The sequence below is a fragment of the Eretmochelys imbricata genome, chromosome 1 (assembly GCF_965152235.1).
Source record: "Eretmochelys imbricata isolate rEreImb1 chromosome 1, rEreImb1.hap1, whole genome shotgun sequence".
Lineage (NCBI taxonomy): Eukaryota > Metazoa > Chordata > Testudines > Cheloniidae > Eretmochelys > Eretmochelys imbricata.
In genome coordinates, this window is record NC_135572.1 from 352,444,657 (window position 1) to 352,470,477 (window position 25,821).

At 41.3% G+C, this 25,821-nt stretch overlaps 1 protein-coding gene across 4 annotated transcripts in view; it reads right to left on the reverse strand.

Moving 5' to 3' along the window:
• The window catches only part of CHCHD3 (coiled-coil-helix-coiled-coil-helix domain containing 3), a 239,570-nt gene that overhangs the window by 61,212 nt on the left and 152,537 nt on the right, over positions 1 to 25,821 (reverse strand). The gene's annotated exons all lie outside the window — the stretch shown is intronic.

The window sequence follows — 25,821 nt, forward strand, 5'->3', positions numbered from 1 at the left end:
TAGAAAGACTTTTGACACACTTCCAGAGGATATTCTCGTACACAAGCTAGGGAACTGTAGGCTAGATGAAATGACTATAAAATGGATGCACAAGTAGTTGAAAAACCATACTCAAAGAGCAGACATCAGTGGGTAACAATCAAACTCGAAGGACTTATCTAGTGGAGTCCTGCAGGTGTCTGTCCTTGGTCTGGTTCCAGTGAGGTTAATTAATCACTGGAACAATTTGCGAATGGTTGGATTCTCCATCAAGCTTGGATAATTTTTATTTACAGGATATGCTCTATTTCAAAGACATTCTTTTGGCCTGTGTTATACAGGAGGTCAAACAAAACAATCACAATGGTACCTTCTGGAGTTGGAATCTATGCAACACAGTGAACCAACAGAAGTTAGGATGTAACCAAGTCCAGATGACTGTGTAGTGGTGTTGGGAATGCATTTCATTTAGTACTCTTTTTTGTACCCTTTGTTATACATTTCTTTGAAAAGGTGTACTAAAATTAATTGGATCTTATGGAAGAAGTGCATTTTCAAGAGGAAACCAATGGGGAATGTTGATTTTGGTTGTGGAGGGGGTCCTGGATAGAAGGGGACTTAATCTACTATGTAAAATTAGGAACATTTTAAACTAAAATATTCAGGATGGAACAGAGACAAATAATAACTAACAATAATGGGATAAACTGAATAAAGGAAAATGTAATCTGAATACTAGGAAACACATTTTAATTCTGTCAGACTCTGGAATAATCTTCCTCCAACAGAAGCAGTGGAAGCCACATGTTATGCAGAAATAGGGGAAGAATTCTCTTTGCTGGTAGCAATGATTTTCAAGTTTTGTATTAGAAAACAAGTTCCTACAGAAGCTTACAAGTTCAGTTGTTTCATCTGTATGTGGAACCTCAAAGCACAAGTGCATTTTTTACCTATACTGAAAATCTTCAGAACGTTTTCAGCAAGTTTGAAGCTCTAAAAGTTATTCGGTCATCCAAGCTGACAAAGGTTATCAACAGAATCAAGAGAATGTGAGAACCCTTGTTAAATTTCACTAAAGGAGCAGTACCAACATAACCTATTTCATACCAGAACTCCTTTTTGCTGTTGAAGTTTTTCTTTATGTGCCTTTAACTTTTAAAACCTGAACAAATTCAGTAGGAAGGTATATTCCACATAATCTATTTAAAGATTTTTACTTAATAGTTATGTTGTTTTTAGTTTATTTGACAAAGAAAGGGATATGGTCCTTTTATACAAGACTAAAATCTGACTTTTATTACAAGTTAGTGGCATGAAAGATAAAAACAAATTGCTTAATTTTCTGAGGGGCTAAGCACCTGTAGCTCCCACTGAAGGATACAGGAACTCTGAATACTTGGCACTTTTGAAAATCAGGCCAGAAATGTAAAATTAAAAGCTCCTCCCACCCGAAAGGCTTAAAGCGATCATGATCAGAAACAAATTCACTCAACAATAGCTACAACTACAATGACCCTCCGCAATTCCTTCCATAACCCACAATTCCTTCCATAATAACTTTCTGAAGGTTATTTCCATCTCTATGCCTAATGCGACCAAAACACACGTTTGCATCCATTGAGTTCCGACACATCAGAGTCTGCTTCTCTCCAATAATATTTCTAACATAGGCCTGGACTGCCTAAATAGCTGGGTTGTGCAGTGAAGGATTCCTCCAGGGCTAGAGAGTAAGGAATCTCTCTTGTGGCAGTCACTTCACAGCAATGGAACTGATGAGAACACTAATCCAGCCTCGGGGCTGGTGTCCACACTGCTTGCTCGCCACTATATGGGGCTAGGAATAGAGGTTGGAAAGTCCGTGGGTGCTTCTGCCCCCAAATCTCTGTAGCATAGTGATGCACAGGGAACTCACATGTGGCTAGGTTTCTTGGAACACACAGGATGCATATCTCCTGTGTGGGCTCCCTAATTCCCTCCCACTGTGCAAAATGGTTCTGCTGCAAGAGGGTCCTTGACCTGGGAAAGAGGCTAGGATTCATCTGTAAGAGAGATGTTAATTGTCTCCATTTATCTCAAAGGGATTGATCTTTGAAACTTCTGAAGATGCAACAAGTAAGCGTAACAAACAAAATGAAGGGATGGGGGAAAGAATACAAACCTAAATAGATAACATTACCTATTATAAAGCCTAACGATGAGCACAACTTCATGTTCCAAATCATGTTAAAATAGTTGTTAGTTTTTTAATCTACGCCTGTCTCTTAATTGATTTTAACTGTGTCATTGGAAAACCAGATGTACAAATTATACTACAAGCAAATTTGTATGTTGTTTAATATATTATATTTATTCTGCCTTGAATACTATTGAAGTGTTGCATGAAGGAAGTTATCAGTTTGCAAGTCCATAAGATCAGTGCCCTTGTCAAAGTGCTTTATACTAGATTCCAGTCATTTATGATCTCCCTCACTGGGTCTGATTGCGTATATTTTTTCCATCCTATAGATGAAGACTGCCAAAGAGCAGATCTGATTTCCAACACCAAATGTTCAGTATAGTGATACATCTCCTAAGTTTGTGAAAGAGAGCGTATCAGATCAGCAAGTGAAGCAAAGCAGAGAATTCAGATATGACCTTTTCATCTGAGCTTCCAAGCTCAACTTTTAGGCACACTTGGCTAACATAACTATTAATATCTCTAAAACCTCTCCCAAGATACGCTTCACTTCACTTTTCTTTCTTACTAGAACACTGATCTCTAATTGGTTAACACTCAGAGCTGCCAAAGAAAATGAAAACTTTTACTAAAAGGACAAAACTATTCAACATTCTTACTGCTATTCACCTTACCATCGAATCTGCATGTAATTGTAGCATATTCTCTAATACAAATGTTCTCAATCTTACAGACATACGCTCAGATGCACAACTATATTTAAACATCCTATTGATGACAGTATGCCTAATCAAAACCAATCCTGTCTACAACTTTTCTTCCAAGCCTCACCATGTTTTCAATATTACATGTTACAAATTACATTCTCACTAAGGAACCATATTGTTATTTCTCAGTACTCTAAAGGGCCCTGTCATCGCACACGACTTCAGAACACTGAGGAACCTTAACTGGCAAGTGAGAAGTCGGCACCATTCTCACATCTGTACTGCTCACAATCTAATGCCAACTGTATGTATGCAGTAACTATAATGGCATTTATAAATGGATGTCTGATATTTAAATTATGTACCAGCTTTCATCCCAAAGGATCCCAGTGCATTTTATAAACTTACACTCAAACTGAATATAAAGGAATTATTTATTTTACCACTGAAAGAAAACCACCTCTGGAGTAAAATGTGTTAGCTGATTAATATCCAGCAACACTTCCAAATGGTTTAGGTCAAACAGTAAATAACTCACTACAGTGGAAATTCAGTGAAGCAGAATATCATTATCAAAGTAAGGATTTGGCCAGGACTCTGGTGGTTCACACACCAAATCTGCCCTGTGATTTTTAATGACCATCATTGGTCAGAACTTCTGTTTCATATCCTATCTACAAAAGAGAAGTACAGAGTTCCCGAGGACTACGCTGAGGTAGTGATTCAATATTTATTCAGCAGAAGAGTGCTACCTCCTGAATCACCAATGCTGCACTTCTGCAATACTTAGATGCTCCTTGAAGATCTCAAGATACCCACCTGCACAAGCTTCTCTCAGCTTATGATACCTGACAGGATCACAGAACAGTCTTACTATAGCTATTTCTAAAAGCACTTATCGCCTCATGGTATTTAAGGCAGTGAAATTACATCACTTAGGATGGAATAATTTCCTGAACTGTTAAGAGTAAAGAAACATTGACAAGATGGGACAGGAGTCCTATGTACAGAGAAATACACTATTCCTGGTATTTAAGTTTAGACCCCATGCACACACACTAGGAAGAGGACCCTCTAATTAAAACCATAAGATATTTATTAATTTTAATATATCTCGAGCACCTGTGCACACTACATCTGCTAAATGTCATTAAATGTACGGCAGGACAAATTTTTTCACCTGAATAGTAAATTTGCTAAAAAAATATGCAGTTCTGGGGCAACTGAGATTATTGGCAAATTCCGATCAAATCTGGCAAGCAGATTCAGCTGAATAAGAAAAATGAGGGAATTTTTTTTAATGTCCAGTTTTGCATCGAATCTTCATTTCAACTGAAGCATCACTTTGAAATGTCATTTCAAAATATCATTTCAAAACTGTTTTGTTTCAAAATGTCATTTAGAAATGATATTCAAAATGTTTTGTTCGGCCCAAAAGACATTTTTCAGTCACACCTCAGTGAGGGGGGGAAAAATAAATGAAAAAATCAGTTTTGGTACAAAATTAACTGAATTTTTTTCTCCCCTGATTTTTCAATTCAGTCCTCAAACTGAAAATATTTCTTGCTCAGCTCTAATTAAATGCAGTATTCTTTGCAACCATGTTTTCTATACATTTGTGGCAGTTTTTGGTATCTGCCCTCCATCCAGTTTCCTTTGGGAGTACCAACAGCAAGAAGAACTCAACATTTCTTTTTGTCAGTATCTATGCCTTCCTGTTAATGCTCACCACCTCAAAGAGCCCATACTTTCTTCTTCGAAGACTCCTTGTGTTATTGAAAACAATTAACCACTTAAACTTCTTCCTTTCATTCTCCATCTTACTTCTCTCCTCTTTTTCTTTTACAAAAATTTTTTTGTCATATTTATGTCAACTCACAATTCTTTGGTTTTCACTGTATTTCCTGATTATTCTCCTTCCAACATTGTTTTCTCCTTCAAGCCTTTACTGTTACAATATCTTGCCAAACAGCCTTCTTGTTTATTCAACTGTTGGTTGTAGGTGTTTCCTAACACTCTGCTGTCTTCTGTATACACTTCTCCCAACCATAGTTTTAGCCTTACCACTCTAAATTCTTTTTTCCCAGTCAAACTAATCCTTGCTACCCCTACAGATCAGAGAGAGCATTCTATCTGTGCAGAATCTATATTCTCCAGAGATCCACAATGTACTACCTACCAGTCTGCACCAATTTTTAGCCACCTCTTTAGTTTGCAATCTGCTGCTATTTACAGAGTCCCAAGCATAGTACCTGTGCATTTCTGTGAAAACTAAAACACCTTCAAACATCCTTTTCTTAAGGCTGCTTCATAGTTTTTCAGGCCTGGTTCACAGGACCCAAGAATCTGCTTCTATGCTGCTCATTCCAGCATGAACCAGGTCTACTGATCCCTCAGTTCTTGCTTGGGAGTTGTCCACCACGATTGGTCTCCTACTGTGGCACCAAGGAGGAGATATGAACTAACCACATTTTAGATTGTAATCTATTTGGGACAGGGACTGTCATTATTATATGTGTGTACCATACCGTAATGTAATAACCTATAACAATGGGGTCTATCTAGTTATGGTCTTTAGGTGCACCCACAATATAAATGTTGAACAGTAATTCTGGGGAGAACTATACACAGTAGAATACACTTTTCCTAAATATCAAGTTTCCTGCCACAACAACCCTACTTAATTCTCCTTCCCCCATTATGAGTAATGGATCTGCCCATCCATATTACTATACCATGCTCATTACCATAGTATATGGATGGATCTATACATGGACTTTTAAATTTTGATTCTTGCACTTCACTGCATGTACCCAGCTGGCTTTACCCTATACTCGTAAGTATTTAGAATGTGCTTCACACTTTCAGTGCTTCCTCCCCTTGTTTTACTGCACAGTAACACTGGCCTCATCTGTATTAAACACCTGAAATTCTCATGCCCTAGACATGGTCACTTGTCTTTCAAATCTATAGTGGTAAAACACTAATTTCACAGTTATGAGATTTAGCAAATGTCTTTTAAGATGTAATTCACTGTAAAATTACTTCAAGTTACAATAATTATTTGCAACACTGCCTACTGCCATATTTATTTTTAAATTCTCCTGGGTGCTGTGTAAAGTGACTAGTCTAGTTCTCAGAATCAGCACTTTTGATCTTATAGTGCTCAATCCTGTGGATGAATTCACTAAGAAAGCATCACATTTGTGGTATTTGCAAATTGCAGCTTTCCACTTTATTCTACCATCCACCTCATACTATCCCTAAAGCCTGCACCAAAAGAGAAGCAAAACAATATCAGTCAGTAAACTGTTATTCTATTTACCATTAGCAAAATGGCAGTTTAAAATTTTACAAAGGTTGCGGCAAACACACATATATTGTTTAAGACTGACATCTTTAATATAAAAGTACACTTCTTGTAAGGGTCCATTAAGGAGTCCTTCAATTTTATATATCAACACCTACAATTTCCTCTCGATTCATGGTAACAGCTCAGTGAAAAAAATGCATAAACCTAATTCAACTTCCCAATAAAGGAAGGAAAGAAGAGAAATTTCCTCAACTTCTGTTTTTCCCAGAAAGGTCTTCCTAGTTTCTTTTCTCTTTCCAAACAAAGGCTCCACTAATTAGGTGGGTGGCCCTTCACTCTCTCGTGTGCGGCCACCCTGAATGGAGCTCGTGGACCACAATTTGAAAACCACTGCTCTAAATGACTCATGTAGAGTTTTACGTTAGTTATTGCCAAATGCTACCACATTAGACTTTTTAGATTGTAAGCTATTTGGGGCAATGAATGTCTGTTTTATGTTTTGAGCAGTGTTGTGTACAGTTAGTACTAAACAAGTCAACAGCAAACAACAAAAACTTGGATGTGAGTAGAATACCTGGTTTAGTAGGTGATGTTAGGTACTAAAAATGCTGCAACACCAAGAAAAGAGAGCGTGTGTAATGGGCCGAATATCTGCCTTATGTCTGAATTCTCTTGTTTGTGTCTATTTCTTAATGTCTTCAACATGAGTGTGTAATAGTGTATATAAATAAATAAGCTCTTGTGTATATATGATCTACAGTAATGTATGGGGTTAAACTCTCAGATATGGGGGGAAAATAAAGATTTCAAACATGTCAGCAGAGTATCTACTCATTTCAAAGGCATGATTATCTTCCCATATTTCAAAGGAAAAGCCTTTTTGAAAGATTTGGCACAGAAATATGCATGTGAACAGAAGCATATTGTAAAGTTTAAGGTTTCAGGTATAATGGTTCTCAGTTACAAGGCATGAGATGCTAGAATACTTGATTCTCTGTGGTACATTCAACAAAGCAGAATACACCACCAGCCTGGCATTATCACCTCTGTCCAGCCTCCAATCTGATGGTTAATGAAAACTTTTGTTTGATTGTGGCATATAGCCCTTCCAAAACTGTACCAAGCTCCGCTCAACTTCTGGGTTGTACCTTATTCATACTGCACAGATAAACGGATTTAGAAGCCAAAAAACTCTGAAATGGTTAGGTCCAATATAAAAAGTAAAGCCAGTTACCAATCTCTTCTTTTTTGTAAGGAGTGGGGGATCCAGGAATTTAACCAAATACAGGGCTGATGTGTATCAAAGGGGCTCTGATCTTGTCAAGGCAGCATCTGACCAGCAACTATGGGGCTTTTCCACCTAGCCCTTTATTTCCTCTTACCTCCTGCACCTCTATAACATTCCTCTTTTGCTGTTAAAACCAATTAGTAGCTCTGCACTGGTCAGCAGGGATTGCTCATAAGTAATGCAGCAGTCCTACTGAACCCTCCTCAGAGGCAACCCTACTGAAGCCAGCAGTTAGCCTCTGTGCAGAATCTAAACATGCACTTCACAATGAACATCATATGACATATGGTACCTCTTTTCCCACTGCCTCCTTTGTCAGCTGTCTAATGTAGGACCAAATCCTGAGGTCTTGGTCTTGATTCATTCCTTACTCTGGCAAAACACTCACTGAAGAGATGATGCAGTCATTAGATTGTTAACTCTTCGGGGCAGGGACCCCTTATAGACTGTAAAAATTACACCTAAAAATATGGGGAAGACCTATACGCCTAAAACAAGAATAAAAATTGATGCTCCACGCTGTGTAATCATCTAGGGAGTGAACTGCATCCCTTTATGAAAAATTGCTTTAATGAACAGCACAAAAGAAATGTAAGTGCAGTTGTTATAATCTGGAACTCATAATGTGAATTAAATTCTTGAGCTATGCTTTCCCCATACACACATTCACACAAATGGTGATCCACCAAAAACTTGTGTGCCTGAATCAGAGCTTATTGCTCAGTGAACCTCAAACAGCATTACAAAATCCATCAGCTGCCACATGTAAATGACCCTTTCCCAGGGCTCAGCTTCAGCAGTTCTCCTTTGCTGGAGAGAGCCCCCTATTCAATTGAAGGCCAAGTTATTAAGAAATTGTTTGTCGTCGTAGATTGGATTGATCGTTTGTTTCCTGAATTCCTTTTCCTATCATTTACTCATTATACGCCTCCTCCTGATGGGAGAGGACATTTATTTGCTTCTGCATTTATTGTGCTGGCAAACAGAAACATTCTGTAGCATTTCCTGGGGGTTCTCTCATTTATCTATTGGATAAGAGACTGAAGTTTTCTAAGGGCAGAAAAATTAAAATATCACTCAGGCTGACAGCAATGAAAATGAGGGTCTGTTTGTATAGGAAGGCTGTTTCTGAGCTTTAGGTTTACAAGGCTATTTACTAAAGAGGGTTGCAACATTTCATATAGCTACCACTTCTCGTATAATAAAAAAAATTCCTGGCTGTTTCCTAGCTGGATACGCGGATACTCTGAACAGAAGTGCTGAAATATGTCATGTTCTAATGCATATCAGAAAATGATATTGGTACCTGTTTAAAATGGAAAATACACTTAAAATTATGTAATTTTCTGTTTTAAGGTACATGCCTACCATCCATTGCACAATGGAGCAGCGTGTTCCCGTGATTAGGAACAGGAACTGGGTGTCACGAGTTCTCGGCTGTGTTTCATAATGTCACTGACTCTGTGACCTCAGTCAAGTCATTTAATTTTTTGGTGGCTCAGATTCCCCACTTAGCAAATAAAGTTTATATTTGCCAGCCTCTCAGGAGTCAGATGGGCTGTATGTAAATCACTTGGAGACTTTATGATGAAAGGAGTTACTGAATTATACCTTTATACAATCAGTAAGCATTTTAAAAAGTCTCCTAAAATTTCAGTATATTGCCTGTAATGTGATGCACTTGAAAGAGTAGGGTAGGATTTTCCTCAGTTGTTACTTTCCAAAGGTAAATTCAGGCAAGTTACCCAATCTCACATATTTTTAAGTAAAACATTTAATGGCATGATTTCATATAATCATTTTTATTGTTTATATTACTGTTTGTGCCTAGAGGATCAGCACCCAGTTGAACTAGGCACTGTACAAACACACAGGAAGACACAATTCCTTAGATTTTACAATCTAATTTAAAACCGAATTAAACACTTGGAAGTAAGAAGCAAACAAAGAGATTGGGAGAGAGACAGACAAGGATAACAGACAAAGGAGGATGTAGTTACAGATTAGCTGCATACATATATAAAAAACTTCTCATGTCCCATATAACACAGGAACCTGTTTGTTAACGTTAATAGCATGTTTACTTGTTTTGGTCAATACAACCTCTTAAAAATTCCCTAATTACATATTTTAGTTTAGCTCTAGAAAAAGGAGGGGACATCAATCCTACAGGATGGAATTACTTACTCTCTCACACCTTTCAGAATCAGATTCTACTTGCCAGTAAATTCCAGTTTTAAAGCAAGCAAGGGGCAAAGCTGGCAGGACTAGTTCCTATTCTTCCTGACTTTGCAGGTGGGAATCAGAAGAAAAATGAGTGGAATCTAGAGGAATGGTCACTATAAGCTTCTTTACAGCAAGAATTGTTCCCATATCCTCAGTCCAACCCCAAGATTTCCGAGTAGTTTCATATAATCTATATATTCATTCCTAGTAATAATTTGCACTGATGTACATCAGAGGATCACAAAGTGCTTTACAAGTATCAAGAGTCAGGTTATTCTTATGAGGTAGATTGTTTACATGAGAAAAATCCTGACTCATGGCGACTGACTATTATTGGACAACCAACAAGTTTCTATCATTAAACCTCCTAAGAGGTTAATAACACTGAGGTCCAGAACAACATTAACCATATTGCATATATCCATGCTTCTCAAACCACGATCTGTAGAGCCTTCCCTGGAGGTTTGCAGAAGGAAACATTAAAAATCAAGCAGGGAGGGACTAGAGCACTGGGAGTGCAGATGGATTCATGGGGGATCTCTCTTTTACAAAGTTGTCTGTAGAGTGAAGTAGTCATAGAACCTCAGGACAATATATAAATAGTTGTTTTCTGATTGGCTGCAATGAGCCCAATGAAAGTTAATATTCCCCTCCTTCTTGGTCAGTAAATCTTGCATTCACTTACAAAGTCAACAAGGGCCTGATTTTCAGAGGTTCTAAGCACCCAGGACTCCAATGCTTAGCACCTCTGAAATCTACACTCAAGTCTCCTCATTGGAAGTTTGTAGATACAAATGAGTAAACTACAGTTGCTTGTCCAAAATCGTACTGCAATTCAGTAGCAGAGCCAAACCTGCTAGTCCTGACTCCTACTCCTTTGATCTAATCAGATAAAATAAATTCCTTCATGATTGTGATAACAGTGTTTCAGTCTTCTCTCTTCTAGATGTCTTATTTACTAGATACACTGTATTCGGACAAAAATCACTATCTTTGAAACAATCCCCCTAAAAACTTACTTTTAAAAGTTCATTCAAATTGGCTTGGATAGAAACCATGACACATCCACTGAACACTGGCTGCAAGACTATAAAGAAAGTGTAATGATAAAGGGAAATGTAAACGGCACTAACTCATACTACACTCAAGTAGGAGATGTTGAACATCAATGAGGGCTCAGAAACAATACAAATTCACCAAGTGAGATCAGAATTAGAACAAGAAATAAAATAGTCATTCTACCTGGAAAAAGTCAAGCCAAGATGTCTGAGAGAAAATAATTTAACATGCAAAGGTTTAACAGGAAGAAGGCACTTTGAAAGAGCGAGTGTCTAAAGATTGGAAGGAGACTTAAGGATGAATTCCGGACAGCATGTTAGGTATGAACTTCAATATATTATGGCAGAAAAAGAGTGAAAGCTTTGGATTGCATTTGAAGAGGAATCACATCACAGTATAGGGAGGTGGTAATCATCTATACAGCACAGGGAAATTGGATGCATTCAGTTCAGGACACCAACACAAGACAAAGATATAAAGCAAGAGGGACTAAGAAAAATTCTGTAAAAGTGATAAAAGCGGTAGACGAATAGATTTATGGAGGAAGATTAAAAGAACAACCTCTAAGGATACCAATACTTTTCCTTATATATTTCCAGATGGTTCACACAGTATCCAAACATCAGGTATTAGTATGTTTAAGACAAATGGAAGCACTGAAATGTGGTATAAGTTATTGCTACTTAACACACAGTATTCTGGTATTAATGATTTTTATACAAATTAAAGAAAACAAAGCACAAGACAGACAGTTCCATATTTTGCTTTGCATTTGAAGTGTAGATATAATAATTTTCACAGCCAAAAAAAAAAATCAATTTCTTTTGCATATCTTGGGAATCTGGAAAAATGGATCGTACAAACAGCCTCTATAAAACATGGCTATTCCTGGTGCTACTATATCTTTTCATAGAAACACAGTTTATGATAAAGAAAAATGACCTGAAACATTATTGTATTTTTGTCTCATGTAGTTTATATGTAGAAAAGGAAAAAATTCTCTATTGAAAGAAATGTTTCTCTACACACTAATGTCTATTATTCAGTGTAGTGCATCTGCTTTTTTTTGTTGTTGTTGTTATTAAGTGACATTTCAGGACTGCTATTGATTTGATGCAAGAAAATGAAAGATGGGAACGAAAAGTATTTTTTTAAACAAGAAAAATGTCATGGAATATAAAGGCAAGGCTGACTTGTGATGGTTGTTGGAAAATACACAATTTTTTTTAAAGTTAATTTAGTGGAAGGCCGTAATAGAAGATGAGTGGAAAAAAAAATCAGTTTAAAAAACAATTGTTTAGAACTATAATGAGGCTCAGCCAGATATGGAGCTATTGCACTAAAGCAATACTATAGTCAAAAGGCTACAGTTCAGTCTCTGCCTTTTGTCAATCAGGTTGAGGTTAGAGATATTTTAACTGATAGCAAGATTCCTGATCTTAATATGCCAGGCAAAGAGCTCTCTCAACAACAGGGTAATCCCAAAAATATAATGTAATCTAAAGAGAAGAATTTTCTGGCATTTGCGACATGATACTGGATCTCAAGTTGAGTTGACAGCTTTATTATGTGAAACTGCAACAACATTACATTCTGGTCAGTACTAAATAGGGTATTGCTACGAACAGTATAGAAACACAAAGCATTGCAAAATTATGATGAACTCCCAGTTTTATCTTTCTGGTGCTGAGTCTGAGCTAAAGCATAGAAAACACGGTTACTCACTTTCTCGTAACTGTTATTCTTAGAGATGTGTTGTTCATGTCCAATCAGGTGCGTGCTCGCAAATGTGCACAGTAACCAGAAGATTTTTCCCCTAGCAGCAACCGTAGGGTCAGCCTGGGCACCACCTGGAGTTGCACCTTCATGGTGCCCAATACAAAGCCCTGCTGACTCCACACTGCCTCAGTTCCTTCTTGCCGGCTACTCCAACAGAGGGGTAGGAGGGTGGGTATTGGAATGGACATGAACAACACATCTCAAAGAACAACAGTTATGAGAAGGTGAGTAACCGTTTTTTCTTCTTCAAGTGCTTGCTCATGTGAATTCCAATCAGGTGATTCACAAGCCCAAGAACAGGAGGCGCGGTCGGAGTCAGCCACTGATTGGAGCACTGCTCATCTGAAGGCTGCATCGTCTCTGGCCTGCTGAGAAATCGAGGAATGCTGTTGACGAAGTCTGCGCCCTGGTGGGGTGCCAGTAAACAGGGGTGCGGGAACCCCCGCCAGGTTGTACCATTCCCGGATGCAGGATGTGATCCATGACTAAATGCATTGTGACGACAAGCACAGGCCTTTCATTCTGTCTGCCGCTGCCACGAACAGCTGGGTCGATTTTCTGAACGGCTTCGTCCTCTCAATTGTAAAAGGCTAGTGCCCTGTGGACATCTAGTGAACGGAGTCTCTGCTCCTTGCTGCTAGGATGAAGCTTAGGGTAGAACACCGGGAGAAAGATGTCCTGGTTAATGTGAAACTGTGACACAACCTTTGGGAGGAAAGCAGGAGGCAGCCTGAGCTGCAACTTGTGCTTATAAAACATGGCATAAGGGGGCTCTAAGTTTAGGGCCCTGAGTTCAGACACCCTCCCAGCCGAGGTTATCACCATCAGGAACGCCACCTTGAAAGAAAGGTAGAGCAGGGAGCATGACGCCACAGACTCAGAAGGTGGTCCCATGAGTCTAGTAAGGACCAGGTTGAGGTCCCAGATCAGGACAGGCTGACAGATGTTAGGGTATAGCCTATTGAGCCCTTTTAAGAACTGGCTGACCATTGGGTTAGTAAACAGAGAGCAGCCCTCCTCATCCGGGTGAAAGGCCGAGATGACAGCTAAGTGCACCCTTATTGAAGATAACAAAAGCCCCTGCTGCTTCAGATGGAGGAGGCAGTCCAGAATAAGTGGCACGGATGCTAGTGTTGGGGACGAATGGTGTTGCGCCGATCAGACTGAAAATTTCTTTCACTTAACAACGTATGTGGCTCTCATAGACGGTTTTCTGCTGCCAAGGAGGACCTGTCTAATGTGGTCTGAACAGGAAATCTCCATCGGGTTCAACCATGGAGCTTCCATGCTGTGAGGTGAAGCGACTCAAGGTTCGGGTGTTGAAGACAACCGTGATCTTGTGTCAGAAGGTCTGGGAAGAGCGGCAGGGTGATTGGGGCTTCCACGGACATGTCTAGGAGAGATGTGTACTAGTACTGATGGGGCCAGGCTGGTGCTATCAATATGACTTGAGCTCGTTCCCTCCGGATCTTGAGGAGTACCTTGTGAATGAGCGGTATGGGCGGGAAGGAGTATAGGAGACCTTGCACCTGTGCTCCTCATGAACCTCCTCCACTGCCCCTAAAGATAGGAGCGATTGCACCTCCTGGATAAGGAGCTGCTTGTGAGAAGGGTCCCTGAAGAGGGACGGGAAGGGGGGGGTGGAAGAGTGGGAGGGCAGAGAACTTGACGGAGTATCCCCTCTCTACCGTGCGGAGGAGCCATCGGTCCGAGGTAATACAGGACCATGCATGGTAGAAAGGGAATAGTGGGGACGAGAAGGTAAGGCGGGATGGATCCAGTCTTTGGTGTGGTATACCATCCTCAACCGTGCCTTCAAAAGACCAGTTTGTGTCCTGAAGACAGCTTGAGTTATCCCGAGCCCTGGCCAGAAGGTTGGCGCAGCCTTCTCCTGCCATTCCGATTCCTCCTTTTGGACCCGTCTTGGCAGTTCTGCTGACCAAACCGCTGCTTGGGCTGAGGATGGACTTGTCTCTGCTGAGTTGAAGGAGTATAGAGGCCCAGGGACCTGAGGGTGGCTCTGGAATCTTTAAGGCTGTTTAGCCTTTTGTCATCTTCTCTGCGAAGAGAGTCTCACCTTCAAAGGGCAGGTCTTGGATGGTTTGCTGTACCTCACAGGGGAGGCCAGAAACCTGGAGGCATGAGCCCCTTCTCATGGCCACTCCAGTAACCATAACTCTGGTTGCTGCATCTGCCCCGTCAAGTGCTGCCTCAAGGGACACTCTGGAGATCAGTCTCCCTTCGTCAACCAAAGCCGAAAATTTGGCGTGGAAGTCCGAGGGGAGCAACTCCATAAATTTAGCCATCGCCGAGCAGGCATTGTAGGAGTACCTGCTGATGATGGCCTGCTGGTTGGATACTCGGAGTTGCAGTCCCCCCGTGAAGCAGACTTTTCGCCCAAAAATGTCTAATTTTTTGGCATTCCTATTCTTCGACGAAGGGCCTTGAAATCCTTGCCTCTCCCGCTGGTTAGCAGCATCCACCACCAGAGAATCAGGCAGAGGGTGGTAATAGATCTGTTCATAGCCCTTGGAGGGCACAAAGTACTGGCGCTCATTGTGCTTAGTCGTAGGTGGCAGCGAGGCCGGGGTCTGCCAAAGGGTCTTGGTTATGTCCATGATTGTCTTTATCAGTGGTAAAGCGATACGGGCAGGGCCGGAGGGAGCCAGGATGTCCACCATAGGGTCCTCATCATCCACAACTTCCTCTGCCTTAATGCCCAGAACCTGGGTGACCCGTCACAGCAGCTGCTGCAACACCCTGGAGTCTTCCAGAGCTGGGGCTACTGAAGTGCCTGCTAGGGCCTCATCTGGTGAGGAGGAGGAGGAGACCACCAGGGGAGGGAGTGGCTCCCTACCGTCCCCACTCAAGCTATCTCTTGACCCTGTGGAAACTGCAGTAGGTTGGCCTGGTCCCGGTGCTGTGAAAGGCGCAGGTGTTGATGCCAGTGTCGGTTCCCACACCAGTGCCGGTGCCTGGTGCAGCATGTGCGCCAGGGTTCCTGTAGGTGTTGTTGCAGCCAGTGCCGACGATGGAGGCGGTCTCGGTGCCATCGTCAGTGCCGAGGGTGCTGTAGCTGCAATTGGGGCCGCTGAAGCCTCCGGTGCTGAAGTGGCCGATGTCAGTGCTGGTATTAATGACTGAGGCATTGGCTCCAGTGCCAACTGTGGCAGAATGAACGTCGTGGACACCACTGATCCTGCACCCGAGTAGGACCCCTGGCTCCGACCCTGGGCTTGATGGAAAGCCCACGGAGTCCAAAAGGGCGACTGAGGTGGATTTTGCCATTGAGGGGCCACTGCATCGGGTGGGACCACCTACGGTGAGGAGGATCTTCTGCTCCTGCTATAGTCAGAGCGGTACGAGTCTGACTCCGACTCTGACTCCGAGTAGGAGGACCAGGGTGGAGTTGCTCCTCTCGAGGTAGAGCGTCAGGAAGCAGAGTGCTGAGGTGAGGGGGATCGGCGTGTCATCATCGCTGACTTTCCCTTTGACTGCACGGGATGCTGGGATGGAACCTGCAGTACCGGGACACTCCCTTGTCTCGGCGGCAAGAACAGCGCCATGAGCCTCAGTAGGTTCTGCACCACCTCGAAAGCCTCTGGGGTGGACGGGAGCGGTAGATGCTCCGATGGGTGCAGTGAGCGAGATGGGCCCATACTCGACTGCCTCGCTTGGGCAGGAGTCAACGTGGCCCCACTCTGAGTCTCCGAGCCATGGCATGACTGAGGTGCCACTGGTGGCTGGTCCCTGGGTCTTGCGGAGGGAGAATGGCCTCTCTCCGACCTCTTTTTATTCTGTTCCGGCAATTGGGACTGGTGCCGAAGGCTGGAATGTCCCCAAGAGGCTCCATGACGGTGCCAAGCTTCCTTGCCAGTATCTTTCTTCAGCACTGGATCCTTCAAAGACGGCGCTGGAGCACTTCGCCTCAAAGACGACATGCCAGAAGCAGGATTCCTGGTGCCTGGGTCTGACTGATGTCGGAGAGCAGTCTCCATAAGAAGAATTTTGAGACGCTGCTCCGTCTCCCTAATGGTTCTCAGTTGGAACTCCTGACAGATCTAGCAGCGGTCTTTCTGGTGACCCTCACCCAGGCACTGTAAGCAGGAGATGTGGGCGTCACTTTTTGGCATGCGCATCACGCAAATCTGGCAAGTCGTAAAGCCTGGGATCGCGGCAGGCCCCGATAACAAATGGGGGTGGAGAGGAACCCCCATAGCTGAAACTTATAAAGAACTACTGAATTATACTAACTATTGGAAACTAACTATGTAGAGCGAATAAAGCACTGCTAATCCACTTGCTGAAGCAAGAGAAGAGCAAGGGGAAAAGTTTCAGCTATCGTCACTGGCGGTAAGAAGGAACTGAGGGGGTGTAGGGTCGGCAGGGCTCGATATTGGATGCCATGAAGGTGCAACTCCACCCTATGGTTGCTACTAGGGGAAAATTCTTCTGGCTACTGTGCACGTGCACACACCTGACTGGAATGGACATGAACAAACACTCGAAGAAGAATGAATAGTTTGAAAGCCCAAGCTCACAGGTGGGAATTTGGCAATCTGGATCTAATTTTAGATCTGCTTCTATTCTCATCTCTGCCACAGAATTGCTGTGTAAACTAGGCCAAGTCACATTATTTCTCTCTGCCTCAATTTCCCCAACTGCAAAATGGGAGGGCAACATCACCAACCTCACAGAGATGCTATGAGTTTTAATTCATTGTCTACACAATATATTAAGATTTTCAAATGGACATCACACTATGTTTTCTTAGTTATATGTGAAGGAGTTCTGCAAGCAAATACATAGGCTTTTGTTTTTTTCAGCCCCTGTCATTGTCTATAGACAGGAGGATACAGACGCAGTATCTAGGCTGGCATATAGTGATGCTGGAGAAATTTAATTAAGTTTTATAACTAGCCTGCTCTGTGGATGATATTAATGTAATCACATCTCCCTTTCCTTACTCCACTAGCAACACTTAGGACTTTGGTTTATACAGTAAATAGCGTTCTTGGAAACATTTTAAATGAAATTCAAAATGTCAGGCAAATTTTGCTGCACTTTTCCCACCCCAGCCCCTTGTCTCTTGCCTGGAACCTGGGAGAGAGGGAGAACAGATTCCATTATGGACAACACTTTGCAGGTCTGACATACATTTTCAGCACATGAAGGCTTTATCTTGACAAGGGTTCAAAAGGTGTGTTGTTACCTCATGACAGCTAACCACCTTCCAAAATCCAAAATCCTAGCCCATGCTAAGATGGTTGAGTTAAAGCCTAGTCTTGTACCTCCTAGGCTTTAGCTCAATCAGCTTACCAGGTCCTAAAATGTATCTTGCCTTGCCTTGCATCTTGCTAGAGTTTTGGAAAGCATTAGTTAGATCGAGACAGCTGATGTAACCTAATATCCCATTTTTAAATCTTAGCCAAGATACGGACAGATACTATGACAAGAGGCACTATGACTTGTGAATCAGGATGGAATCAATGGCATGGCATGGAGTTATGGGGCACTCTGGTGCTGGAGGGGTCGCCTTTCAAATGAGATATGTACACCTAAGTCTTGACCTCTTGCAATCACTAAAGATCCCAACCTCAGCTGTTGCGTAGAGATCAGTGTACTGATTACTTATTATTCACATAGTGTTTGCAAAATGTCAAGTGCTAAGCAGTTTTATTAGTGCTGTTGTGTACTGTTATAGTTAGTGGTTTAGAATATGTTAAAACCAGCCCAGGCACAAAAATCTATTTGCCCATCACTTAGCATTATGACTGACAGTATCAAAAAACTTACTGATATTTTACTTGTTCAGCAAGGAACTTATTCACCCTGGTCAACCAAACAAGTAGAACTTTGCCAGTTAGCCAAGTTACACCCCAGAGGTAAATTAATTAATTCTCAAGAACATTCAGAGACTTAATGTTTACAAAGCTCTCAGTTCCTCACATAAAATGTATTACATACAACTGCATGTTATCATCATCTAAACTCATTTTCCACTCTGATGGATCCAACCCAAAGTCTCCACACATTTTATTGATATCATTGTCATTTGATTCTGAAAGCCATCAATGAATGAAGTCCAAACTTGTACAGAGAAAATGCGTTTGCTGTACTAACTGCAGCTCTTAAACACAGGACAAAAGGAGTTGAATCCTTTCCCAGTTATAAAATTCTTGCTGATACACTAATGCAATATCTTCAAGAAAAGGAACAGGGTGATAGCTTATTTATTTTTTAAATTAAACATGCTTACACTACTCCCAATATATTGTAGAGAACATAAAGGTTTGAATTGATTTACATTGCTTTGTTATAAAACTTTTTGATTCTCTTATTATCTACACCTTGCAAGCTGCAGCTGAGTTGTTGAGACTCAGAAAGGGTAAACAAAATACTGGAAAATATGAACAAACGTGAAACCTATATTGTTTGCATCTTAGTACTTATGTTCATTACAAACTCAAAAAAAGGCAAGACTTGGCTCTGAAGCTGAACTGTATATTATCTTCTTTTCAGAGCCCTGGGGCTATCATTGCAAAGCACAGTGGTCCATTCTAAGCCCTGAATAGAGAAAAGGAAGAGATCATTAAATTATAATTTCCCTGCACAATTGGTATGAGCATTTCCTACCAACCGGATTAATTTGAACGCAAGATCCCAGAATAAAGCTGCTCAGCAGAAAGGATGGCAGTTTAATGTCTAGTAAATTTGATTTCTCTGAAAACCCTGACACATCATAATAGTGAAATCCTATTTACTGTAGCAAACAGGATGGATTATACTATTTAATACCTGGTATAGTGTGTGCCATCAGCTCACAGCTTTGTGCTCATCTTACCTTAAGGTTAATACTCCTTGAAAGCCTAAACGGTAAATAGAATTCCCAAATTAAGTGCCGATCCAATGATTTGTAAATCCTTCCTCAAAATTTAAGTCGCGAAAAAAATAAAATGGATTCAGGTAAGACTATCATTTTTCCAGAACTTATGTCTAAATTCTTAGGCTCTGATCTGACAATAAGCTTTTCACAAAAAGAGCCTCTGCATCCATAAGAACTCCACTGAAATCCACAGAGGTCTGCCAACAGAATTCACTGTAGGATCCGGACCTCAGACTTTAAGCTATTTGAGACAGGGATTTTGTCTATCTCTGAGATTGTACAGCACCTACCATGATGTAGGGGGCCTCTGAGGGCTACTATAATATAAACAATAAATACTAACAACATCTAGCTCTTTTAAAATACGTACACGTACTCTGTACACTGCCCAGTGAAGATATTTTTAGGAAATCAGAAGCATAGGAACTTATTACCTTGACTGAGCCAAAGCCTGACCAATATTAGGGCTTATTTCTTACTCATTCATATGAGACTGATAGAAGTTAAATAATTTTGTGATATGTTAGCTTATTTAAACTCCTTCATTCTTACTCCCACAAATAGGGGCATGATTCCCATCAGGATAGAGCTGAACACTAAATGACAACTGAATGTAAGTTGTTTCACTTCCTATAAACTGTATTACTTATATAGTACCATACATCTGCATGGCACTGCTAAGGTGAAGAGAGACAACCAGCATTTCTCATGGATTTAAAAATACTCTAAAGCAGCAGCAACCGGATCAAGGAATGGTGGAGCACAAGACACACTATGAACAAAATTAGTACAAATTATTATTTTTGTTGGCCTCCAGATAACACAGTGATGAGCACATTAGAAATGCAAAGACAGATGAGATCTTGAAACAATGTAAAGTTAGACCAATGACAGAATGACTCATATGGCTGATCAGGACAACGGCAAATACAAGAGGGGGACACAATTCTTGGTGTGTGTTAGAAAAAGAGGTCTTGGGAGCCTGCACAGCTTCACAGACAGAAAGTAGTAAAACCTCATCTCATCAATTCTTACACTGCAATTTTAAGGAAAAGTCAACATATTGTATATGTGAACGTTTAGGGTACTATAGAATGTAGAGTGGTTCTATCAAGAGATATTGTTCTATGGGCCTTTTTTTAAATCTAATTTTCTGTTAATTTTTCATTTAACTTACAAGAACCATAAACAGACAATGAAAAATATCTACAACTGCATTACAGCTTCTATTCCAATTGCTACAAATAAAGGTACCAGGTCCTGTTTCCATCAGCATAAAAAAAAAAGTGACCCAAAAACCTTATATCTGTATCCTACAACTACATATGTACCAATCCTCAGTGGTCTGTTCTGATCAGAATGTGTGTAAGGAGCAATGTCCATATATCTCTTGGGTATATACAAAGTAGAATATGCCCCTTTTAGGGCTGATGAATTAATTTCTCTCTGAAAGTCTAATGTGGGAACTCTTAAATAATGAGTTTATAGCCTAACCAGATATACTGTATCTGAAGGTTATTTTTTAACTTCTTTGTTAAACTATTCCATCTTGCTTAGCTGCTGTGGAGTATGCAATAACTCTTAGTTTATGTGTCATCTTTGACCTAGAAACACTAGCAGCTGTTGGGGGAAATCACTGTTTTTTGGAAAGTACCAAAGGATTTTTAGCACATAAACCAAATTTATGAACAGCTATTGCCCCTGAGAATTGAACTGTTTATGTTTTAGTCCCACAGCTGTCACTGGTGCACAGTTACTTTGTCCTGCATTAATCCCCTGAAAAGGTTGACACATCTTCACTCCAGTCACTGAAATATTTTATAAGTGACATACTTCATCTGGCAGTGAATATGTATAATAATTTCTCTCCGTAAGGAGCACATTGTGCTGACACTAATCTGTTCTGTTGTCATCTCCCTTTATTATCAATGTCCACACTGTTTTTTCAGCAGCACAGAAGAACACAGCTGTGAAGCTTCTAATTGAAAAAAAGCTAACTAATCAAAAGGCCAATTAATCATACAGATGAGTTCTGACACTTAGTGATGCAATAGACAAAAATACCACCTATTAGTAACCAAGGTGTTGTTAAAATGTGCTTATCTGATGTAAGAGTGATCTTAAAATTTAATTAGCATGCTTCACCACAGATGACAAGACTAATAATACAAATTTCTTCATATTGACATTTTATTTCTCCAAGTTCCCATCTTTTTATTCCACTCTTATCTTCTCTCTGTTCTACAGCACACACCATTATCTGTGTGCAGACTTCCACTGAAATCAATGAGAGTTTAGAAATAAACTACATGCTACACTACTCTATTAATTTGCACATTATAGCTCCCTTTTAAGCCCACCTCCACCATTCTCTACAACATTGAGACTCCAACGGCCTCTCCATTCCTTCCTTGGTTACTTTCACTTCTATTCAGATCACGGTGCTCAAAAATTATCAGCATTGTTTTGTTTAACAAATGACCCGGAGGTGGGGGGAGACATCCAGGTAAAAAATATCTCGAAACTTGGATGCAGTTCAGATCTTGACCTGACCTTTGCACGTAGCCCCTGTTCTTCTTCCAGTCCTGCACACCCCAAATCTGTTCAGAAGATAAACCAGACTTTGAAGATAGGGCTCATCTCATTTCAGCACCTATGGAACATTCACTGCATTGGAACCTACATGCCTCAGACTTGATTTACAAACAAACAAAATAATCACCTTGCCAAAACAGTGGTTCTTTAATATATCAATACAAAAGGCAGAATGAAGAAATTAGCTTTATAACATGCCATGAAAAGCTCCCAACTCTGACAGACAGAGGGCACACACTCCATGGCTGAGAACTCTCAACTGAGAATGTCCTGCTCTCATTCTGAGGAATTCAGAGGAGAAACCAAGATAGAACCATAGAACATTAGGGTTGGAAGAGATCTCAGGAGGTCATCTAGTCCAATCCTCTGCTCAAAGCAGGACCAACCCCAACTAAATCATCCCAGCCAGGGCTTTGTCAAGCGTGACCTTAAAAACCTCTAAGGATGGAGATTCCACCACGTCCCTAGGGAACCCATTCCAGTGCTTCACCATCCTCCTAGTGAAACAGTGTTTCCAAATATCCAACCTAGACCTCCCACACTGCAACTTGAGACCATTGCTTCTTGTTCTGTCATCTGCCACCACTGAGAACAGCCTAGCTCAGGGGTCGGCAACCTTTCAGAAGTGGTGTGCTGAGTCTTCATTTATTCACTCTAATTTAAGGTTTTGCGTGCCAGTAATACATTTTAACGTTTTTAGAAGGCCTCTCTAAGTCTTTATTATGTAACTAAACTATTGTTGTATGTAAAGTAAACAAGGTTTTTAAAAATGTTTAAGAAGCTTAATTTAAAATTAAAATTAAAATGCAGATCTTATCAGTTTAGTGCAGTGGTTCTTAACCGGGGGTACACACATCCCCTGGGGGTGCGAGATGCCCTTTCTGGGGATGCGAGACATGCGAGATTTTTTTAGAAGGTAAATAATCAAAAACGCAAATTAAGCACAAGCACATAAGTACAACTACTTTGTTTCATCAAACCTATGTATTTATTAACATTATATATTTTTAAGGATTACTGTAATATACAAAGTTTTTACGTTTTCAAGTTTTTAAGCTAATTGTAGTGTAATTTTTGATAAGGGGTGCGAGAACATATTTTGAGAACTCCAGACCGTCAGTGGGCTGAGCGGGGCCAGGTGTAGTATATTAAATTGCTCCCCATAGGAATGTGCTACTTACGGCGTACTACTTATGGCTGCCAGTCCTGGTGCTTTGAGCGGCATGGTACAGGGACGGGGAACAGGGGTGGTTGGATAGGCGTGGGAGTCCCAGGGGTCCTGTCAGGGGTTGGGGGTGTGGATAGGGGTCAGGGCAGTCAGGGGACAGGGGTCAGGGCAGTCAGGGGACAGGGGGGCTTGGATGAGGGGTGGGGTCCCAGAGGGTGGTCAGGAGACAAGGAATGGAGCGGTTGGATGGGTGCGGAGGTTCTGAGGGGGGCAGTCAAGGGTTGAAGGGGTGGGGGAGTTTGGATGGGTGTGGGGGTTCTGAGGGGGGCAGTCAAGGGGCGAGGGGGTGGGGGAGTTTGGATGGGTGTGGGGGTTCTGAGGGGGGCAGTCAAGGGGCGAGGGGGTGGGGGAGTTTGGATGGGTGTGGGGGTTCTGAGGGGGGCAGTCAAGGGGTGAGGGGGTGGGGGAGGTTGGATGGGTCGGGGGTTATGAGGGGGGAAGTGCGCTGGCTGTTTGGGGAGGCACAGCCTTCCCCAAAACAGTAGGAATGTGCTACTTACGGTATACTACTTATGGCTGCCAGTCCTGGTGCTCCGCAATTAGCACATTCCTACAGGGAGAAATTTAATACACTACACCAGTGGACAGAACCCCAGACTGGCAGCAGGCTGAGCTGCTCAGCCCGCCGCTGGTCTGGGGTTCCGTCTGCCAGCTCCTGCCAGCCGGGGTCCCAGCCGTCGGCCCCGCTCAGCCCGCTACCTGCCTGGGGTTCCATTCACCCAGGCTGGCAGCGGCCAGGACCCCAGCTGGCAGGAGCATGCCAGTAAAAATCAGCATTCATGCCGCAGGTTGCCAACCCTGGCCTAGCTCCACCTCTTTGGAACCCCCCCCTTAGGGTAATTGAAGGCTGCTATCAAATCCCCCCTCACTCTTCTCTTCTGCAGACTAAATATCCCCAGTTCCCTCAGCAGAGGGAAGATGCAGCAGAGATCCTGTGTCCCTTGACACATGGGAAGGAGTCGTTCATTACAAATCTTCAGCATTGCACAAAAAGCTGGCACTAAAATCAGTAATGTTTGTTATCTCAGTTATATATGCAACAGTACACATTCAACACAGGTATGCTAGATCTCAATTCCACTGAGCTATTCTACTCTGGCCCCTTTTCTCAAGTCTTCTCTGCCACTTTAGCTCTGTATCTGCTCTGAATAAACAAAAAGTCACTGAAGGATAAAATGCAATTTACTGTATGTATATGATGTAACTAAAAATATAAAATGACTGTTTATTGATTATCCTTTGTCATGCCTCCTGGAAACCCCCAACTATTACACAGAGCCATAAGAGACATCCTGCTACCAACAAGCCCAAACCAAACTGACAAAAAAGCTTCCCTAGTATTCCTCCGTAAGGTCAAACAAATGCTTGGCCGAAAAAGTAAGCCTTGCAACATGCGCCACAATCTACAAGATTCTAGTTTTGGTAGAGCACCAGAAAGAAGAAGTTCAACAGCTGAGGAGTCTCAGCTGAGAATGCATTGAGACTCCATGTCTCAATGGTCCAGCTAATGTGTCATCTTAGTGGCAATTTAAAATAAATTGGTATCTGGTCATTTCAAAATATATTTCATTGCCAAAATAATAAGAACTTCATCTGTCTTGTTTGCAAAAAGTAGCTCAAACCATAAAAACACTACATTCCATCTATCCACTAACTAAAACGCTCATTGTAGCCAATTATATACACTGACAATTTGTGCAATATGCTGTCCTCTCTAATCCATTACAAAGTTTTTAGTCGCCTGAATGACACATCTGTATATGTGAATAAATATAAATTACAGTAATATCTTAACCATATTAAGACTTATCAAAAACCAAGAAAACTCAAAGTTAAGGCTGGCATATTATTCCTAGATTATAAAGCCAGAAGGAATCACTGTAATCAAGTCTGACCTTTTGTATAATGCAGGCCCTAGGACTTACTCCAAATAATTCCTGTTTGACCTAGAATATCTTTTAGAAAAAGAGCCAATCTGGACTCAAAAAATGCCAAAACCCCAAGTTGTTTCGATGGTTAATTATACTCACTGATAAAAATGTACATCTTGTTTCCAGTTTCAATTTCTCCTGCTTCAACTTCAGGCAATTCATTTGTTATACCCTGTTTGCTAGACTGAAGAGCCCATTATCAAATATTTATTCCCTATATACATACCTATAGACTGTAATCTAGTCATCCCTTAACCTTCCTTAAGTCTATCACTATATAAGGCATGTTTTCCAATCCTTTAATCATTCTCATGACTCTTATCTGAATCCTCTCCAATTAATCAATATTTTTATTGAATTGTGGACACCAGAACTGAACACAATATTCCAGCAGTGGTCACGCTGCGTTGAATATAGAGATAACACCACCTCTTCCACTCATATTCAAAATTCCTGTTTATGCATCCAAGGATTACACTAGCCTTTTGGCCACAGCGTCACACTAGAAGCTCATGCTCAGCTGATTATCCAGAGGGCCTTTAATCCATGTAGTTTCTTGGATGAAAAATGCAAAGCTATGCAAATTGAAAGTTGTTCCAAATTTTGGGACTTGCCTTAAATGATGCCAAAAAGGCGAGAAGCGTGATTTGTTAC